The 20,374-nt window shown below is 40.6% G+C and overlaps 1 protein-coding gene across 1 annotated transcript in view; it reads right to left on the bottom strand.

Moving 5' to 3' along the window:
* Positions 1 to 2,941: 2,941 nt before the first annotated feature.
* Positions 2,942 to 20,374, bottom strand: part of poc1b (POC1 centriolar protein B) — a 33,639-nt gene continuing 16,206 nt past the window's right edge. Inside the window, exons 10-11 of the mRNA XM_058646311.1 lie at positions 4,385 to 4,690; positions 2,942 to 3,754 (exon numbers count right to left, since the gene is read on the bottom strand). The gene's annotated coding sequence lies outside the window, so the exon portion shown is untranslated. The remainder of the gene's footprint in view (positions 3,755 to 4,384; positions 4,691 to 20,374) is intronic.

Below are 20,374 nucleotides of genomic sequence, written 5' to 3' on the forward strand. Positions count from 1 at the left end.
AATATAAAGACTTACAACAGGTGATCAATGGTCGTTTTTTTTAATTTTTTAATAGTCTAATATGTATGTTAACATTTTTTATTACCTTCTATATTATTTAGTGTTTATTTATTCATTTAATAGGGACAGATAAAACAACACTGAGACCTGCACAGCAATTATCAGATGCATCAGCATCAGTATTGCCTATTTTATTGTTTAACACATTTTTTATATTCTTTTATCGTGTATAACCGTGGTTGTTTTAATAAACTTTTTTTTTTGGCAATTTAAAAGAACTGTTTTTACAAAGACTATAGCAGACTGATCTGATAAAGGGTTGATATCAGGTTGAGGAATCAATATACAGAGCTGTCTAACTAACAGACTTCAAGACATTGCTTACGCAAACACTCCCGCGGCCAATAAACCTAAGGACAAACATATGACATATGACACACACACACACACACACAGTACAGCAGTAAACTGTGACAATGTGTCCGCCTGGTGGCAAGTCAACAAGCCTGGCTGTAAGAGATCCTTCCTTAATCTCAACAGGAAACTCCTTCTCCAGGAAGCTATTAACAGGTTATGGGATCGTGTTCACAATGTACCCAAGACACACACACACACACACACACGTAAGGGTTTACAGCACGCCTGTGTGTGTACACCATGAAATGTGCCCTGTGTGCACTTAATGAGATGGAACTGGAAGTGAAGGTGGAAATTGGTCTTTTAACTATTTGCATCCAGCTCGGCTTCTGCTAACAACCGCTTTAGCACCCGTGTCCGATTGTGCCTTCTTGTGTTTCCACTCGCACAGAAACAGTAAGATGAGCCCGCAGGCCTTTAGGGGACATTTCTGCAAGGTGAAGTCATGTTCCTGCAGGGAAATAAAAAATAATCAGCTTCCGAGTAACAAGAGCAAAACAAAAGAGAATTTCTACTTCAGCCTCCACTAACAATCCTCTTCTTCGAGCGAACATTAAAATGCTCACCTAATTACATCTACGTCTTCTTCCTCTAAAGATAAATTCAAAGGAACTCACTCTACCACACCAAACTGCAGAGAGGACCTTTTACAACAGGAATTGTCAACATACCACTGCCTCCATTGGTTCATTCAAGTTCGTTATTTTGAAACTTGTGAAATTAGCCACAAAAGACTCAGCAGCTCCAGTTTTCCCAGCTAGAAATGCTGATTTGCCCAGGGGAATAAGCTGCAACATCAGTTTCCAGTCGGAAAAAGCGATCTCACAGCGAGCTAAAGAGGCAAACAAATGCTTAAGATATCATAGATTTAAGTGTGTGGACATTTTATTGGGAGACTTATTTGTTAAGTGGCTAAAACCTGGTTTTCTTTATGGGGGCAGGCATATCTCAGGCTGGTTCTTGGCACAGCGGGAGGCCACAGTCCCTCACAGAACCAGACTTCAGAAGACCTGATTATGGCTTCACAGTTTGGCCCAAAACCTGGAACTACTGAACCTTCAGAGACTCAAGATTTCAAAATTGATCCTATTAAAATGTCCTTTCAGTTTCCCTTTTCCATAATGTTACATTATCCAAGTGACTGCAAGAAAGTGGTGAGTAGAAATTAACTCAAAACACAAAAGAGAGTGCAACACTTTTTTTTTTTTGCATGGGACAGTTTGGATTTGATCTCCTCTCTCAATTTGCCAAACCACTTTATGTCATCGGAAGAGAGAGAAGCGGCAGGAGCAGGAAAACCAGTAAAACCAGAGAGGAAGGAAAAGTGGAGGATGTGGCTGGCCAAGCAAACAGCAGCCAGCGCAGAGCCCGCCCTCGACTTTGTGTGGCTTTTTTTACTGCTTCCTCCCGAGCCGGCAGCGCCGCTCACCGCATCTCCGCCTCTGGAGGAACATAAACAGCTAACGTCTCCATGCTGGGCGACACAGAGACAAAACATCTGATCTCATAGTCACTGGTGGAGATGAAAGAAAATGTGACATCGATCATATGATCCAGCTTCACCAGATGATACATACGAGTGCCGTCGCTGCTAAAGGAAATACAAAATGTACGGTGCAGAATTGGACAATACACCTTTCGCCCTATGTCAGCTAGGATTGGCACCAGCAACCACCGCAACCCTCATGTGGAGGACAAAGCCGTAGATGACGAGATACTTGGTCAAACTATGCGTGTTCCGTGTTTATGAAGGATTTATAAATGATATCAGTCAATAAGACATTATAGCATGTTAGATATAAAGGGTAACAGGGTTTTTTGTTGCTTGCCAAATAGTGAGCCATCATGTATCTGTATAGTGGAGCCTCAGATCTCAAACCGAACTTTTCCATCAGTTATAAATAATTTATACCCGTTTGCTTCACCAGACATTTAAGGGATAATTCAGTCAAATAGTTAGTTCATGCAGGTACTGACACATATAGCAGATTATAGCAAAAAAAGAGACATTATGAAAGAAATGTATTGCAAGTTAAAATATATATATATATATATATATATATATATATATATATATATATATATATACACAAAAATATGTTTAAATGGTAACAATGGTAGCACTTCCAACACCCAAGATGCCAGAGATACTCAAACACAGCTAGCTGCAGATGTGGGTCAGAAATGCCAAACCTTACTGAGCAAAAAGGGTCTCACTACACATCTCAAAAATGGCTCAACAAGAGAAGGAAAGCGGGTTTATGTTGCAAATAGACGGAGAAGGTTGAAGACAGATGCCGGTGTGGATAAATTCAAGTTAAATCCCAACATCTGAATGAGTCCGTCTTATATTACAGTACTAATCAAATGTTGTGTCCATTATTTCTCAATAGACACAATACTACAAGTTTTCCTGGCTTAATATTGGAAATTCACATTCATGTGACCACTACTGTACAAGTCGTTTGATCTCTCAGAGTAAGATTCTGTTGATGTCTGGACAGAGGTGCAGACACAGTATTACTACAAGAGCAATCAAATATGACATTTATTCACATAAATAACATTTACACGAGGTGTAGGTGCACAATTTGGGTTTAAAATCACAGTGATGCAAAGAGAATGGAAGGAAAAAATTTCCCTGCAAAGCAAGCTACTGCTAAAATATGTGCAAACACACAGATACATAGATATACACACACAAAAACATAGGTCACACAGCAGACAAGCACTGTCTGTTTTCATAGCTGCAGCTGTCCAGATTGGACGTAACATCCATATCAACACACACACTAGGAATGTCTGCTTGGCTGTACAGCTGGATGCTCTTAAGAAGTGAGGAAAGACATCGAGAAAATATGTTATCTCTCTCTCTCGCTCACACACACACACACACACACACACACACAGATCACTTTCATAGACTTGCATTCATTTCCTGAAGAATTATCCAAACCCTGGCCAAAACTTGACCTTAAAGAGTGAAATCAACAGTCACACAACACAACAGTCAAGTGAGGACATGACTTTCCCACCAGACTGAATAAGTTGTCAACAAATCAATTGGTCTGTTGACGGAATACTGTCCCCAAAGGTAACATGTGATGGAAACCCACACACACACCCGTGCTGTTCAGTCCGTGTTTGTGCTGTAGTCTGAGAGAGAGCGAGGTCGACCAGAAGTGAACTGGACAGGTGATCCATCCGTCTCTTGGCTCTCCATCCTCTGCCTCTCGCCTGATGCTTGCACGTCCCTCAGAATCTGGGACTGGTGGAGGAGACACTCTTTCAGCTTGTCCTCAGTCAGGGAGAGACGTTCCTCCAGCACGGACACCGTCTGTGTAAAGTGAGGATGTTGATAGTAATTATAAAACAACGATAGATAAAAGCTTATAATACAGTTTTTTTATAGTGGTTGTTGTTGTGCATGTAGAACTTTATACAACCCAACTTGGAAGCTACAATAGCCAGGATCACTAAAACAGCAGTGGACAGTAGATTCTCATTTTTAAAATAAATGCGTCTGGAGTTTACTCTTCACAAATTGTTATAGTTAGATGTGTTTACAACGGCAGGATAATCTCTGGAGCATCCAAGCAAGATGTTGGAGCCTCGCTTGTGCATGCAGGAGTCAGGACACTTGGCCATTTATTCGCTGTGGATTATCCAAAGATTTTCCAGCTGGATTCTCACATGAGACAATCTCTGGAGAATCTCTGAACATCAGCGCACGACTGTAAGCAGCTTCAGCTCACTTACAGTCTCACTAAGTGAGCTTAGTGAGACTGTAATTAGCTCACTAATTTCACAACACCATTGTTGTGAAATTATTGATCAATAACACAAATAATATCATTGGGAAAGTTGTAAAAAATCAATCAGCCATGCAGTGAAAGATTAATTTAACTGTTGACCCATTGTATTTTCCCCATTTTCACAACATTGCACAACTTTGCTCATAACTGACCTGTGTAAGAACATCCAGCTGTTGAACAATGTGGCCCAGAATAGAGTCCAGCCTCAACTGATGACCAAAGAGGTCTTCGGATGGGTTTGTCTCCTTTCTCTTCTCTTCATCTTCCTCTCTTCTTCCCCTTTCACCCCTGTCAGCCACTCTCTGGCTCCCGGCGGCCAAACCAGCCCTATGGGCTCTTCTGTCACCGTTCCCGTCTTCCACTCTTAACTTGGCAACATGACACGCATGCAAACCGTTGGAGTGGTGACTGTTGGCAGCAGTTTGCGTGGGCATTAAGTGTGTCCGATCATTTAGGAGCTGGATGAAAGTGACAGAGAACAAAACACTGGTCTTCAGCTGATTGTTATTTAGATGGATGTCTGAATGTTGCCCTCATCAATTACACTGTATCCAAGCTGGAACTCCCATTAAATTAAATTGTACCCTAACCCCACTGCAGACAAAAGCCAGATGTTAGTAAGTGGGTTTTTGGACAAGCAGAGAAGGAGCTTCATTTGAAGAGTAAACTCAATTAATTTAAAGATTCAGATGGGGAAAAATGATACTAAAACAACGCGTCATTACCCTGTATGAAATATGCAGGCAGGAAAAGTGGTTGAGTGAATAAAACACAGGAGTATTAATTAGGCTGAATAACACATATTGCTAGGCAGGGTTACCCAGCATCCTTCCTGGCTCATTGTTCTGTCACAGAAAGCCTTGAGACTGATGCAACTTGGCAGACTGAAGGAGGCGGATGACTCACACTGTTGGATTACTGACTGAATGACAGACTGTGACTGACTGACTAACTTGTTGGCTGAAGACAAGGTCACAAGGTCATTGGCACTTTGAGAGGAAGGGCTGCAGCCAAAGAGCAAAACGTTTTGTTCACTTTCACCGGGGACACATTCCTCCCGTTAATCTATTGTGACTTCATTCGTTCATTCATTCAAGATACAGTAGCGAGGGACATGTGAAGCAACATCGGTTACCATTTGGGATTAAAACTAGCAACCTTCTGCTAATGATTTCAAAATGACAAGCAAGACAAGGCTACACATTTACAGAGATCTGGGTTTGCACGCTCTCCAGAGTTTGCTATTCACATATGAAAAATGTGGCAGGAGATTGTGGGTGGATGAGACACGTTTCGCAACAGCAGGAGAATCAGTGGAGAATCCAGACAAAAGGGGTGGAGCCTGGCATGTGCATCCAGGAAGCAGACATTATCTGGAGATTTAACAAGGGATCTCAACAACCTCATTTAAAAACAAAACCATTTCATTTTCAACCACAGTTCAGTTGTGGTCTGTACTACAGATAGGTGTGTGTTTAAAATATATGGAGACAATATTGATAAAACAAATCATGAAGAAAGATTGAGATGAGGAGTATGAGAGCAGTTGAAAGAGATTAAGGCAGCGTCAAGAGAAGAAAAATACGTACAATTCACACATCCATAAATATAACAGGCAATAACCCTGCACCTGGGCCAAAACCAGTAAGGGTATTATCAACAGGCTGGTTATTTTACCCAACCTGCGGTCCAATAATCAATAAAAATAAATTACAATTGTTAAAATGATGATATAAATCCTTGCACTTGAGAAACTGAATGTTACTTATCAGTTTAAAAGCTGTTATGATTCATCTGTGGGTGAGCGATCACATAACGTACAAATCACTTTCAGTTGAGCTTCGGAGCAGCACCGACACACTCGCTGAGAAACACAGCACACGAAATTTGAACAACTGCACTTAGATCAGTGCGTCCACTGTGAAGTAAAGACAGGCTTTCGACAAAAGTCACAGCAGTGCGATAGGCCGAAGTGGTATGAAGCGGAACAGGGGGGGGACAAGCGAGGGATGTGTCAAGAGGATGGAGGAGGAAGGAAGAGATGGGTGAAGAGGAGGAGGGTGTCAAACATTCCCAGCCTAATGCACGGTGCAATCGATTCCAGCTCACTTGCTGAGCAGTGTCTTCACTTCAAAGAGAGCGTGGGCAGAGGCAGGAGAGGAGAGGAAGGGGGGATGAAGGGAGGAGGAGGAGGAGGAGGAGGAGTGTGTGACCAATGGTATTAACATCCGTCCAGAGTGATCCAAAAACAAGTGGACAGCTCTGATTACATGTGTGAACTAGGCATGGAACACTGTGAAAATTCAGTGGTACAATTTACTAAAACTCCTAAAAGGAATAACTCGACTGAATGTTAGCGAGTAAGACAGTGTAATAATTATCCCAACAATTGAAAATGAAGACAATCAACTGGTAGTAAGTGATTTTAATCACCATGTGTAACATAATCTGTTATCATACCAGCGTGAACGAATCTTGAGATCTGATTCGTCGAAACCACGTTCGGCTGTGTTTTCTGGGACGGATGTGGGAAGGATGTGAACACAAATGTGTCTCCCGCAGGAATTAAAGACCACCTACACAGCTAACATCCTGTGACTTGCTACAGTTTCACAATGAACTGTATGCTATGTATTTTATCATGCTCATATGGTGACTTATTTGTGGCCAGTGTCACAATATAAACACCAATTGCCACATGGCTTCTTCTTCTTTTTTTTTTTAAACTGTAAAGCTGTTTGGAAGGCGTTTGCATTGATCCACTCAACCCATCCCAGATCTACTCTATTGCATGCAGGGGGGCACACACTGACAACAGACATCATCATTTGGTTGTTGTGAGAATAATTATTTTCCTTCCGTATTTGTACACAGAACGGGAAAGTTAGATCCAATCACATTTAAGACGCAAGCAGCCCACGAATGAATGCTAATTGCGTGTATGAACTTGAATTTGTTACTTTAGGACCTTCTGTGGCATAAACTCTGACCTTGTCTGGACCAGTCGTCCTCATGGAGACTAAAACCTGGTCCCAGTGAGGCAGAAGCAAATTTCTGAGGAACTAGTTGAGTTTAGGGCTAACATTTTAAATTGTGGTTAGGTTATGGTTACAGGATAAGACTTTGTAGATGAATGGCGGTCAATGCAGTGTCTGTGTGTGAGTGAGAGAGAGAACAAGAGAGGGGAAAGGTTGCACTTATCTCCAGAGTGGAGGTGAACAAAGCTGACAGTGTGAGGAAAAGGATGGTGGCTCCCTCTAAATATCTACACACAATTCTCTTGTTGTTTTTTTTCCCTCTCTTTAGCCCCCATTCAGCCCCCATGGACACATCTGGTCAACATCTGCTCAGCTCTCCGGCAGATGCAGGCCACCATCGATTTGCACCCCCTCACTCCATCCCCACAGGAAGTTTGGGTGCATTTAAACATTTAACATGCAGGATAACGCTGCTGGCTCGAGTGTCAATCGCACACACATGAACGCACGCGCGCACGCACACTCACGGTCAAAGTGGTGGGATATCTTTTCTATCTTTCTGTGACATAAACAGATATTGCACATGATTTTTTGCTAATTTCAAGGTTGTAAAACAAACAAGCAAATGCACAATCAGTTAGTAAGAAAAGAGTATTTAAAGGTCATGTAGCAAAAATAGCGACAAATAAATAGCAAAAAGCTATACATTAGGTATATTCAAGACATTCACTGCTTTCAATTATACAGAAGAATGTGTAAAAGTATGAGAACACGGACATTTAAAATCAGACAGCTATCATTGAAAAGTAAGCAGACAGGAGCTCAGAAATCCAAAAACCAAGGACAAACTTTGAACGCAGACAGGTGCAACATAGTAACACCAACAATAACGTTGTCGTGAGGGTTATTTCCAAAATACAATCATCTCAGCTGAACTCTGGCATGTCAGGAGACGTGGCATAAGTTGTAGCTGCGGTCATGTAGTGGCAGGAATTTGGCGGTGGCTTACTGCCAGCCAGAGTTTTCTGTCCGATGGGAGATGAGTGGGTGGTGTGGCCACAGTGGCAGAGCAGAAAGTAGCCACTGTAATAATAAAGAGCCAGTGGGAGTGACAGCACCACTGTTGATAGTAAGGGAACAATGTCAGTGTTTGTCTCTGTGTGGAACATTAGGTAATGAGTGCCGTTGCAATATGTGGGACACAGAGGCTCAGCCTACAGCATTTAGTGAAAGGTCACAAGGTCATAAAAAGATCTTGAGTTAGTGACGGAAAAGGGGAAAATCACAATCGCAGCCTTATTGTAGATTGTATAGTTACACTGCATATGAATGAAAGGGTACATATGTTAGAAAGTATGTATTTATTTATTTAATTATTTGCCCTTTCTTTTTTCTGATTTTTGTTCACCATTATTCTTATTATTGTGATATAAGCAATTTGGATGTCAGGTGGCAGTTTGGGAAACTGAGGGGATAGCAGGGAAGAGGGTGGGATATTTGATATAAATAGAACACTCTATAAAGTGATTGAATATTCACTGCTGATATTGTCAATAGTATAAAATAGCACAGGTCATTGTGGCATTGTCTCCTGCCCAGAGACAGCAGGCAGAATATAGCAGTTTGCTAAAAACCTGGCACAGTAACACTGCATCTCTCAAAGGTTAATGATTTTTGGGCACCATCATGTCAAAGTAACATAACATGACACATGTCATCCACATGACTACAGAGGATTCACTTAACATAGCTATTTTATCAAAAAGGAGCAATGTCAACAGTGTCTGTGATGTTCAGGATCAAACGCACCATAATGGGAAAGATCAAAAATCACCTCCCTGCCATTTCTAAATAAAGTCACAGGTGGCTGATCAAAAACGCGATTAAACATGGGCACCAGAATTAGCTACACTCTCTCTTTGGCAGGAGACTTCAGACACTGTGACCCTTACAAAAAAGCTGTTTGATCTTAATTGAAGGACCTCTCTGATGTTGTGCCTCCTCTCGCTGCTTCCCCCGCACTACCTTTCCTCTCCATGAAATAAATAAATAAATAAATAAAAATGCCTGCTGTTGATTATTCAACGCTGAAAAATCCTCTTCAGGATGTGAACAAAGCTCCACCAAATTAAATAATAACACAAAGAACACTTGACTTCAGCAACATTTTGAAACGACAATAGGGCAGAGATAATTGTGTACCTTATTTTGAAAGCCTAAAATAGACACCACCAACGTTTTGGCATAAGAACAAAGGCTTAGTGACACTAATTTAATGTTTTAAACATAAATTGTGGACATTATTCAGCAGGGTGAGCACGTCTCTTGAGGTCGTGTGTCACATTGAGCTGAGCGTCCCGTCGTCTTTGGAGGACACAGATGGGCTCTCAAGAATCGTGATGTTTAGTATTCACACTGGGCTGCTGGCCCTCATGATGACAAGCTCTGGCTGTGTTTGCATGGTGACCATGGTGCAGCGAATATTCTAAGTGCTACTTAGAAGGAGATCGTGACCGCACCAATTCTGGGAAAAGACACCGATTATAATCCCTTTGAGAGAGGTGAAAATACACTAGTTGTAGGTAAGACTTACTTTACTATTCATTGGTTAATATGATTTCTTTTCTCTGTGTCATCCTGGTTTCATGAGAGCATAACTTTGACAGAGAGGCAATGTGAGGAACGACTATAGGCTGAAATAGAAAAATTACATCTCTGATTGGTGGAGCCTGCTGTTACCTTTGAGACAGAAGGAGAGGTTCATGTTTCTTCAAGTTCCTGTGCTCAAACAACTATATACTGCATTATATGAACGGTTAATTTCAATAGGAGATGGGAGTCATTGGAAAGGGATAATCAGCAATGGTCTATGGGATAAGTAGTTCAGATGTTTATCGTAAAGATTCATCTCGTAGCCGGACAATTCTTCTGATAAAGATCTCCTGAAACTTGAAAATGACACATTATTGGTAAAACGCTGGCAAAAGTCTAACAGATTTGCTTCACCACAGGACAAGCATGTCCGTATGAATTTCCCCTTTTAAGACTTATGTAATGGATTTGAAAGGTTTTTTTTCCCGGTCGCTTGTAGAACATGCAGAAAACAGACCAAACAACAGCAAAATTGGTGATTGGCTACACTTCTGGGTGATTTGCTGTGCATTCACATCATATATGGTCCAGTCATTACACAATTATAATGGTGCTGAAATTGAGAAGGGAGTGTTTCCTGCTCACAGGATGCCATGTAATGCCATTAATAAGGCAGGCTCCATGGAGGGAGGAAATCCTGGTTAAAAATCAAAGTAGGCATTAGCTGGCCCCAACCCTTCGCCCTGGTTTCATGTTCCTATCCTATCCACACACAAGCAAATTGTTGCCTCCTGGACACACACACACACACACACACACGCGTTTGTCAAACACTAATGGAGGCATGTACACACGTAGTAAGGGCTGCCATCTGTACTAAAAGACACATGCACGCACACACACAACTATTCACTCCACAACCATCACCACACTCAAACAGCTGGAGCCACTCTTTTAAATTCTCCCCTTGATTTAACTTAAGTTGTGGCCCCACTCATGTCTCAGCCCAGTCACACAGGGGTGACCCTCATGAACTCAATGAACCTCAAATGCTACATCCACATTACATGCTGAAGGGGCCCAGATGCAGTTTTCTTTGTGCTTCTGCTTCCGAATGTTATGACCTAGAGACGAGCTAACAAACTAATATGTATTTTATCCATCCCATCGTCTCAAATGGACATGTTGCATCAATTAATGGAGAAGGGCTAGCTCTGAGTCATTTAAGAGACTTTTGGAGTTGCCTTTGCTGGGCACTTTACACTGCCATCTTGCTTTCACTGTGAATGCCATGTGTGATTCATTAGGGCCTGTATTTACCACTGTGTTCCAACAGAGCTTAGAATAATGACATACACACAAACGAAGTGTGACTGTTCATAAAATTTAGAGCTACAGGTTACAACTATGACAGGGGAGTGTTCAAACGTGCGTCCATTTAAAGTCAGCCTACTTAAATTGTGGGTCTAACTTTTCTGATGGGTCCTCAAATGCAACAACCAGACAATGCACAGATGGTGCATGGTGTCACATTAGTACCACATAAATGTATTTACACAAATGTGTGTTGTTTCTTTGTGTCTTATGAGGACTGACCATTAACAAAATAAGCTAGCCCTAGTGAGCAATCCGAATGATCTCATTTTCTCACCGTACTACCAAGACAACACAGGATTCATTTCCCCATTAATCTCTGTCACACCTAATTGTTGTGTACCGAGGTGCAGAGTCCACACCTGCACCACAGCATTGAACCTGTTCAAACAACACCCACACACTTAAGGATGTTCACACACACCCACAAACTGACACATGAAAATAAATGCACAAAGCACACAGTCACACACACGGAGATAATGTAAACAGATACAAGCCGTGTGACTGTAATTTAGCTGCACCCACTGAGCTTATCTAAGACGATCTTTGTCAGACATGTGGTGATGTTAATGTTTTTTTAAACGTGGAGCTCAAAGACAGCAGCAGGTTGAGAGTGGATTCATGTGGCTTTGAGGAAGTGGATACATCCTCTTTGTTCCGCAGTCTTCCTCCTCTCTATCTGACTATCCGACTATCCGACTCTGACATCTGCTACAGCAGCCACCCACACACTCAGACCAAAATATCCTGCTCGGCAGCAGGCTTCCATTAAATACAGTGTTTTTTTGACTGCATCACACACACATCAATTGGGGGCAGTAAACACCTCGACTGGAATATTAAAATCTTCATAGTAGATAACCTTTAAAACACACATAAGAAAATCTCATAATCACACAAGCACATTTATAACACGCTGCACACTCTGACACACTAAATAACAAGGGCATTCAATGGTTCTGTTATTCCACCACATGTCAACATTTATTTGATCAATAATTAGTAAATATGAGTGGACGGAAAGTGTGGATTCAATCTGAATGGCAGACAAAACCCATTACTGCAAATTTGACTATTGTCGAATGGAGTAAGCAGAGTTAACTAAACTCAAGACAGCTCAATTTAAGATGATATACACTTTTAAGAAAAATTATATGAATTAAGTAGACTTCTCCATTTGAAAGTAAACACCCTGCACAATGCCATGGCAGTCGGCTTGTCAATTTGAAAACAGAGGCTGTAAAAGAAGCTGTAGTACATGTTTATTGTGTGAAAATGTGGTCATAAACTAAAAATATTGAACGGATATAACCGTTCAATGGTGTAGGCATAGGATAATATAAAAATGAATTGTGAATTACAATGTGATTGCAATTATAAACTAAAATAAAAAGCTTTTAACTCTAGAGGGACAAATAGATGGGACAATAATGTAGTCATGTGAAGTGTATGTGTTTTAAGTTAAGGATTTCAGATAAAAGCATGTTTGAAAAAAAAAAAAAAGTATGTCATATGTTCTGCAAAATATGGTCAAGCACTTGCAGCACTGACATAGAGACAAGCTTTACTGGCCGTGAAGTGGATCGTTTTCAGACAATGAACAGCCGCAGTTAATATGACCCTATCTTTATTTCCAGCCTGTGGTCTGAAGACGCCTTGAATTAATCACCTCCTCTTTACGAAGAATGAGCCACATGAGAGTGAAAGTCGTGATCAGGTCCAGTGCCAGCTGAAAAGAACTCATTATCACCAGTGGTCTGGCTCAAAAACAACCGACTAATGTTCATGATGAATGAACTAAAAGCCCTCGATTGGTTTATCTCACGAGACAATCTAAAAGGATGATCTTGCTTGTTTCACATCAGCAGCAAATGTCCAAATAAGGAGAAGAGACTGGATGCATGTTTCCATCCATCAATAGTTGGACACAGTCCATTAGTGAGGTAATGTTTAAAAAAAATGTATCAGATACAGAGGCAAGAGATACAGAGACGACACACATTGGCCCTGTGTATATAGCAGCTGATCAGCAATGTGTATTGTCATGTGAAGGCAGGTTATGGTCATGTTTTAACTATGTTTCTGCACCTCTTACATACTGTATTGCATGGCTCATTTCCAAGTCCGAACAATGGGAGATTCGGGATGATGGAACTAGAGGAATAATGGCCAAACAAGGACACATGAAAAAGAAAAAAAAGACGTAACTGATGATATAATCCAGGGGAGACAGTCATGCAACATTAGGGTTTCCAAATGCAATTAAACAAGAGCAACAAACCAACCAAACGGGTCTGAGTGAGAGGGGAGAACAAATAAACACGAGCTGGGGGTTGATGGGTCAGGTTTTCAAGCTGATCAAAACTGACAGACCGTATGTGCAGGTGGTCCAGTGGATCTGTAATCAGATCTCAGTTACAGTTACCCAGATGCAAACACAATAAGGCCACTTCACTTGCCTTCATAACAAAGGTGTTTACCCATGATCTAGTGCCCTGTTTTTTTAGTGGAGCCACTGTAATGGGTTACAGAGGATGAGGTAGCTGCAGCTTATATCAATTCTCTCTGTTGTCAATTTAGGAATGTAACTGATGATTGAGACATACAGAACATCACACACCGACAAACACAAAAGGCACACCAACACATTCTTACAAGTTTGATGAGAAGCCGTAGTGGAGCATGTGTTTATAGAATGCACAAACGTGCAGGTGACACATGTTCATGCCAAAGATGGATCATGTTTATCATTAAAGGCACGGTTTGCTATAACACCATTAGTGAGGGCATTTCTGGATAAGCGTCATTTATTTACAAGGTGCATGACGAAAAAAAAGCCCTCTGTCTTAAAGTAAAGAACTAAGAACATAAAGTCCCAGACAGTTTAGATTTTTTTCTGTGGTGAAACATAGTGGTCCCTACTGCGACAGTCGTACTTGTATGAATGTGTGTAAATATGTGCACCCATCAGAGCACTACCCAGTTTATTAAAAAAATATAATTATCATTAAAAACTTGTGGTGGCAGTTTTGTATTTTTGTATTTCATTCTGTTGACAGCTAGCTAGGTTATGCAAGACTTAGTTATTACTAAACTCTACCAAATGTGACACAACCCATTTTTATTTAGGAGTGACTAAAAGCTAACTTAGGCGATTACTAAGGTTAGTAAACAATTAGTGAGAGGTGTTGGAACCGGCCCTTAGGTCTATCAGAGCTTTATGTCCCGGTCCATTTCCTCACAAAAGGCCATTAAGAAAATAAAAAAAATCATTTCCAATTGTCTTTAGTGTTTACAGTTTGAATAAAATAAATGAATATAAATAATTAGCAGAGCAGTACCCCTTTAACAACCAGCATTTTGCTCAAGAACACTTCTGCAGCATGTTTTGCTGTGGGGACTTGGAAACGAAACACGACTCTCAAAGTTCAGTTTTTAGGGGACAGATGTAATGAATGTTGCGCATGTGGATAAGATTTGTCATTTCTGCCAAAAGCAAAGGATACATTTAACAAAACTAAATGAAGACCAACAATTTAGGTCATCTACCCAGACATCAACCCGACAGTTACTTTCAGTTCCCTTCTTTGTTTGGCTCTTGTACAACCGATGAATCAGGTCAGCAACTGTGGTTCCTCTTGTTTCATCACTCCCTCATTTGTTTTCTCCCTCTGTCTTTGACATACTTCCTCTTTATACTTCCCCTCTTTCCTCTCCTTTACGTGCCAAATGGCAGGGGCACAGTGGCTCTAATTCACAGTGTTAGTGGGCACGTCCTCCATAAACCCTTGCCAACCATCCTCTGATGAAACCACAAAAACTCAAAAAGGGAAAGAAACATGGACCATGGTTCTGGTCCATGTTTGGTCACTGTGAAACAATATTTCAAAAGTTGTATAGTATTTCACAATTTTAGTGATTTGGTTGGGCTTCAACCTTTAAATGAGAGATGAGTTTTGGGAGGCACTATGTTTTGTTCATGTAAATTGAAAATAGAGTGGTTTGAGTGTCTTACGAGTGTCTACAGGAGGCATTAGCCGAAATGTAAAGGACAACTTCAGAAACATGTTGTATCAAACCAATGTGAGCAGTGTCAGTATGGCTACACTTAAGATATTAAACTACTTTAATTTATAGCAGTGAAAATTCCTTTACCTTGACAGCCCTAAGTCAGTAGCAATTATTTGTGCCTACAGCTTTTGTGTGGCATTCTTTGAAATGAGCTTTGAATGGACTGACATCGCAAAGCCGAGGTTCCCAAGAAAAGTCTCTTGTTCGAGAGAAAATTAGGCTTTTGCTAAGATTTCAGCAACTCATATCCCAAGGTTTTTTCTTTGGTTTCTTTTCCACTAAAGTCTCAAGTGGAGGCAAATCTTTTCACAGCAAGGAAGTGAATGAGCGTCATTGTGGTTTTACATAGGATTAGCCCATTTTAAAGCCCCTTAGTAAGATTTACCCACATTATTCACATTTTAATGGACATTCCCACCCACAGGCACACATGCTGACCGTGATCAAAAATCTGTGGTAATGAAATGAGGCAGCAGGAAGCTTAACGGAAAAGATGAAATTTCAAGGTTCATTGACCTCAGGTTTAAGTATTGTGTGGATAGAATGTTACTACACATACAGACTTTGTACTCGTTTGAAGAAGTAACAATAAACGCACAAAGTATACCAAACAAACCTGATCCTGTAATGCCAACATCACTAAGGTTTTTACATAGGTGAATGTGAACCTGATACACTTGCACAAGCCAGCCCCAACTCTAATCACAACCCCTACAGCATTTGTAATTAAAAGACATGACTTCATGCAGTCAAATTTGTGCTTAGGTTAAGAAATGTAGAGTTTATAGACTGTCTATCTCGTTCAACCCTGGCATTACCATCCCTCCTACTGCAAGTGGACGGTTAAATACAACTGTTCACACTTGGCATTCAAATGGATGACCTGGATGCTTCTCCGGTGACCAGTTGTGACTAGAGCTCACTTCCCCCAGCCACAAACAAAAAAAAAATGAAACTCTGTTAGCAAAGACCAAATCATGGTTTTTCATGTATTCATTCTGTATTCATATGTGTCTGGTGTGAGTGTGTTTATGTGTGGGTGAATGTATGTGAAGGGCTGTGTATTGGCAATAGGTGGCAAGAAAAAACTGAGGAGCAGAGTGAGTAAAAGGGCTACTTGCGTTGCTGTAACATAAAATACAATTTCTATTATTTGAAAAATAAATCATATTGATTTGTGTTAATATTGTGGTAGTGACGACAAATAAATCTAAGTATTGGTCCTGAGGAGTGTAAAAATATTTGAGGACGCATTAAAGATGCACTTTCAGAAAGTACTGGGCAGGAGTAAACCTCTGATCCAAGTCTGACCTGAATGATTTTGACAAATTAGATGGGGTGACAACACCTTCCCCACATAAGTAATCTTGTAAACATCATGTAGATAAAGTACCCTAATTTAATTATTCTCACTTCACTAAAGCAGAATCAACATAAAATGAGAATATAATAGTTGATGGTGCAGTAGTAATTAAGGTGTCTTCATCTAACACGGCAGAAATTGGCATACTGGGGAAGCTAACTGAAATGACAAGCCTTGTGGTGCGTTTCCATCAAGGTACGGTTTTGGTACAATACGGTAAAGTTTGGCATGGTCTGGGTCAGGCTTGCATTTCAACTGAGAACAGTACCTTGTGCTTGAAGGCCGCATAGTGTGACGTCGTACCAGTGTGGCGATAATGAACAACGGCATCAAATGCAATACAACAGCTAATCGTTGCTGTCTGTGTCAACAAGTCGTCAAGCTCTGTATGAGATTGGACTGCGGGCGTTTGCCTCAACCCCCATAGAATGTTTACACTGATTGCAAGGGAGTGACATTTTTTCTGTTGCCCAATCAGCTGACTGTCATGGGTTACTGTGGTAACCGTTCCATACCATTTTACTCTGGTACCCAAGGGAAGGCTACCAAAGAATGGAATGGTAGGGGCTATTTATTTTAGTACTATTTCTAATTGATGCACTGTACTGTACTGAGCCACTCCACTCAGTGGAAACATGATTTTAATGAATTACAAGAGTTTCTTCAAAGAGGAAGCAGCTAGCAGTGTCACCACTGAGCAGCATCACCGGGAAAGGAGCATTAGTGAGGCTGGGTTTGCTCGGCTGTTTGATTGGCAGATGGACCACTGGGGTGTTGGAAGTCATGCTGTGCCTTTGCCCTTCATGGTGCAGGCAGGAGGGAGCAGAGAGAGCAGCCCCAGGCTCTGGCAGCCACAGGTGGGCTTTGAGTACTGTCATCATGGATCCTGTAGCACCAAGATAGGCCTCTACCCCCTATCAGAGCCTCAAACAACTAGCAGGTTTTACTGTCCATGTGTGTGTCCATCAACTGTATTTTTATAGGTTCATAGGCATTTTCAAAGCAGTGGTCCTTAATGACAGAGCTTTTGTTTTTGTGTAAACACTCAATATGAAGGGCTTCAGAGCAACGGCAGCTTGTGAGAGCTAACCTGCATTTGGAAATCTGTAGAATATGTTCAAGTGAACACAATTTGAAAAGCATACAGTAGGTATATCAATGGACCTGTTATTTCTGTTCACTTTTTGAGTATCTATGGATCATGATAAATAAGAATCATTAACTCGTGAAATAAGGACATTTTCAGTGCTAGGTCAAACAAGTACTGCAAATACTTGCATTTCCTATCGGAATAATCAGTGAATTTACATGCATGTTAAAAGTCTGATTTCAGTCGGATTTACACACCTGGATAATGTGATTCATAGTCCAATTACTCCTGCATGTTGTATTTGTTACCTCTTTAGGACCTTTAAACCTATAAGCCTGCATACATAGAGACCTCCAAAATAAAATCAAAAAAATCTATTTATGTTTGGTTCTTCCAAGAACAACACGGTCACCATCCAGGCTGGGACTCTGGGACAGACAATGCACTCACAACTTCCTACAGAGTAACTTCAGTATTGATCAGTGAAAAGTGTCAGGGTTGCGTAGAAGAGTGTATTTATGAGCTCAGAGCAGTTGAGCAGGACGTGGGTGAAGGAGGTTGGTGTTCCTGAGGAATAAGAATCTACTTTTTGAATTTCTGGAGATGTGACAAGATTAGCTTGCAGAGGCTTTGCTTATTTGGTAACCTCAGTGACATTATTGTGCTCATCCGCCTCCTCTAACATCAAAGCCTAGGTTTTTATGTGGGTGTTCAGACCAAATATCACAAGGGATGGTTACATCGGACGGTGTATATTACTAAAATACATGGTCCACTTGTGCTTTCAAATCCAGAGCATGATAATCCAAGTTGTTAGGATTTGCATGATTTTAAAGTGACAATTCCTTAGTTTAAATTAATTTATCTATAACACATTGGTGATTAAGCCTCAGCATAAGACTTTATTATCTACACCTTTGTTAAGTGGGCAGAAATTGTTATTTTTCCTTGTGTCCAAGCCAGCGGCCAGGTTTTTAGTAAGAGTGAGCATCCATTTCTCAACCTGGTTCTCAATGTACAGTAAGGTGCGTGCAGTGACCCACAGTGTGCAGTGAGTACTTATTGTACTTATATGTCAGTACTTCATGTAACCACACAAGAAGAAGAAGAAAAATAAACAGAACTGTCATTTAAATAATGAACTGCTGAAGTCTGAGGTTCTGCATGGGTTTTCATGACTTGTCCTACTTGTCACACAGAAATGCATGCCAACAATCAGGGATGGTGGGAATGGTGAACCACACACACACACACACACACACACACATTACACTTGTTTCCATCTCTGAAGAAGGTCAAATAAAGTTAGCCAGGGAAAATTCACACAGTAAGAGACCCTTACACAGGCTAAATCAAGCACAAGGCAAACTGTGATATATTGTATTAATTTGTTATTTTAAAGGAGGAAGAAAGAGCACGACAGCTCTATAGAGGGCTACACATACGTAGGAGTGGGACAAACCTCTAAGACCCAATTGAGACATTAGTGAGACAAGGAAAACATTTCAAACTGTGGAGCCCTTCATTTCATTTCATTTTCATTGTCCCACCTCCACAAGGGCCAGAGGTTACTGTAGAAAAAGACCAACCAAAGACCACTTTGTTCTGAAGCAGGTGGTTCAACAGACGGTTTCCTTGTGGGTACTTCCAAAATCAAAGGCTATTGTCCTCTACAGTGTTTAAGATTTGTTTCGGATGTGTGGAACAGTGTTGAGGTTTTGAAATAGAGGGGTGTTAAGAGACGAATGAAGATGAAGACAGGAAGCAAGGAATAAATATAGCCTGCAATGTAGGAGCAGTAAGATTAGTGGTTTTGAGAAGCCACACTGTAACCAGAAGGTCCCTTGTTTTCAGGATTCAGGTGGTTCTGTCAAAGCAAATTTAAATAAAACATTATAATACCTAACTGCAAACTTCTTTCAGGATGCTAAGGCATACAATTAAAATACTCAGAATGACTTTGTGGAAAACATGGATATAAATCTTCTGTACGTCTGCAGTAGTTTCTGACCCATCCCGACCTTTCAAATGTAATGTTTTTCAAATAACATGGACAGACTAACACTGGCTAGAGTAAACCTGTCTAACCACACCATCTCTACAACTGGAATCTAACAATGTCCAACAAAAAAGCAAAAAAAAAACAACCAAAAAGCCTTTAAAAAAATGAGGTGCACACCATCGTATAATTCCAAGCAAGAAATCCACTATTAATATCTGTGTTTAAAAGAAAAAAAAAAAAAATACAACAAAAATAACTGAAACTAATTATCACAAGTTTTGTGTCACAAGTAATCACATTAAGTCTTTCAAATCAGGCCATGGATTTATGCCAGTTTTAAAACTGTAGCTGATCGATGGACACTACGATAATTCAAAGTAAATGGATTGGTGACACCTAATTTATCTCATCCATGCCAATTTTAGGACATTACTGGGTCACTTGTTGACCGCTCCTCTTGTTATTTAACCTCTCATGAGCCATTCTAAACATAGCTCCTGTGGTGACAAGATTACAGTCCTTTTTTTTTCTTGAAAAAAGCCATGGCTGTAAACTAAGACTAGTGCCTTGAAGTGGTGCAACTGATTAATTAGGGCAGCAAAGTGACTAAGAATATCCAACTATATAGAGGGAAATATACTATTATTAAGTTCAGTTGCTCAAATATAG

Source organism: Solea solea, chromosome 12 (genome assembly GCF_958295425.1).
Source record: "Solea solea chromosome 12, fSolSol10.1, whole genome shotgun sequence".
In the NCBI taxonomy this organism is placed as follows: Eukaryota; Metazoa; Chordata; class Actinopteri; order Pleuronectiformes; family Soleidae; genus Solea; species Solea solea.